This window comes from Lolium perenne, chromosome 2, assembly GCF_019359855.2.
Source record: "Lolium perenne isolate Kyuss_39 chromosome 2, Kyuss_2.0, whole genome shotgun sequence".
In the NCBI taxonomy this organism is placed as follows: Eukaryota; Viridiplantae; Streptophyta; class Magnoliopsida; order Poales; family Poaceae; genus Lolium; species Lolium perenne.
In genome coordinates this window covers 6366970-6369266 of record NC_067245.2, presented here as the reverse complement: position 1 = coordinate 6369266, position 2297 = coordinate 6366970, and the positions used below count along the sequence as shown (strand labels likewise).

The following is a 2297-nucleotide window of genomic DNA, read 5'->3' as shown; positions in this document are numbered from 1 at the left end:
GACGACGGTGTTAGAGCACTGTTCCCTTCTTGAAGGCGTCGTTTTTGGAGAGTCTGTATTTCAGGTGTTGTCTTGGCGGTGGATGTATTGCTATTGTTAGGCCCGAGATACTGTAGCGGGACTTTTGTTTCTTAGTTTTCTTTTCTTTTTTTGGCTGTGTGCATCCGTAGTGCCATTAGGGTGGTGCGTTGTTGCAGAGGCTGGGTGTAATTAATTGATATTTTTTGATATTAATATATTCCCTTTATCGAAAACAAGGAGAGTTTTACGTACACGCGTTTCTTTCCTTCACAAGTGAATTGGGCTGCTATTTAGGGCGCTTAGCGGATAGCTCTTCCACCGCTGCCGGCCGCGACCTTCTTCCGCAACCGCAAAGAAAACAGATTCGTGCAAAGGTTCTCTCTTAATTTACTCCCTTCTCTCAAGATCATTACATGTCCCCCTTCATATCTTACCTCTAGTTTGTTCTTTTAGGTGAGGCTGTTGATCGTCCCTCACATGGCTGAGCCAACCCGTCCGTCGTCGCCACCGCCACTGCCGGCACGTGAAGATGATATACATGTTCATCACGATGGAAGTATCACTTTCGAACGTGGTAGCGAGACCGAGACCTCGGAATAACTCAGCTGGTGAGCACGAGTAAACCTGTTTGTCCTTTTTACTGTACTTGGTTCTTGGTTGGAGTCTTTGGAAGTCGGTTCAGTTTATGTGCCGTAAAACTAAACCTAGTGAACGGATTCGCCGGGAAAACCGGCTAGTTAACGGATTCGTCATAACAGAGACGAGCTAGAAGGAGAAGATACGCCCGAAGGGTCATCATTAGTTGAAGGTCGCGGGTTTCCCGGGCATCTAGCTAGGCTAGATAACCAGCAAATTCTTGCACTACCCATTGTTAGTATGTATCCCCCCTCTCAACGGACCCGATTTGTGGCAGGTTGATTACCACAAGTCCACAATCGTTTTTTCCCCACTCATCTTTGTTCTTGTCTTCAGTCGTTTATGTTCCAAGCTTATCTGGTCATGGCCTGTGCGCGGCATTTCTCTTTGTGGTACTATTCCGTGGGTAAAGAACAATACTCAGTTTACAATGATTAGCTAGCGCCACACTCAATGCTAAGAGAAATGGTCAAATTCGAGCAGCTTTGAGACCTTACTCTGAACAGTGATGATTACTTTAGAGCCGGGGGAATATATTATTGTTTGTTGACATAGATCCTTCAGTTCATAATAGTATTATGCTCGGTTTACAAATTTTATTTTGCTTCTATCAAATACTAGACGCTAACCCATTTCTGTTATGACAGGACGGCTCGAGCATATGACGAGGCAACATCGGAGCAAACCGAGGCCCGTCAGACTGTCAAGGAGCGCGCTGATGTGTTTCTACATGTTCCTGTTTGAGCCTCCAAGCGCCCTGTTAGGATAGTTTAGTCCTGATGTATATATTCCCGTTCTATAAAGATTGTTCTTGCATATTTACGATGTAAATAAATGTAAATAGATTCATGTATAAAAATGTACATATATTGGCTTCTGGACTCATCAAAATACATGTTACATACTTCTTCACATGATAAATTTCATACAATACAACCAAGATATAGTTGCACAAGTTTTGGTCAAATTTTCATGGATTAAGAAGTGTGTGCAACTTGCTCGTGAAAACGGGATGTAGTGGACAGCGGGACAACCCACCTATTTATCTCCTTTTAGCCAGTCCAAAATCTATTATGAAGTTAACGCGGGCTGGACCTCCTGGTGGACAGCACATCCCATCCCGAGAGTATGTCTAACAGACCCTGTATTCGCTCGCCCGTATCGAGCGAATACAGAATACAGAGCCCTGTATCAAAAAATTTGGTACACACGAATCATTCCATTTAGCAGATCCCTTATTTCACCTTGTATTTTTAAAAATGCAAAACCCGGGAGAATTCTCATAGATAGTTCTTCACATAGATCATAGATAGAAGATATACAAAATTGCGCGATCCTACTGGATCGCGACTTCTACAATACTAGGGATGCGCCTAGTGTTGGAGATATGCCCAAGAGGCAATAATAAAAGTGGTTATTATATATCTTTATGTTTATGATGAATGTTTATATACCATGCTATAATTGTATTAACCGAAACATTGATACATGTGTGATATGTAAACAACAAAGAGTCCCTAGTATGCCTCTTAACTAGCTTGTTGATTAATGGATGATTAGTTTCATAATCATGAACATTGGATGTTATTAATAACAAGGTTATATCATTATATGAATGATGCAATGGACACACCCAATTA

General features: G+C 41.9%; 1 long non-coding RNA gene across 1 annotated transcript; it reads left to right on the top strand.

Moving 5' to 3' along the window:
- Positions 1 to 268: 268 nt before the first annotated feature.
- Positions 269 to 1569, top strand: LOC127329671 (uncharacterized). Its single transcript, XR_007868988.2, has 3 exons — positions 269 to 395; positions 475 to 629; positions 1305 to 1569. It is a non-coding gene; the product is annotated as an uncharacterized lncRNA (long non-coding RNA).
- The last annotated feature ends 728 nt before the right edge of the window (positions 1570 to 2297 follow it).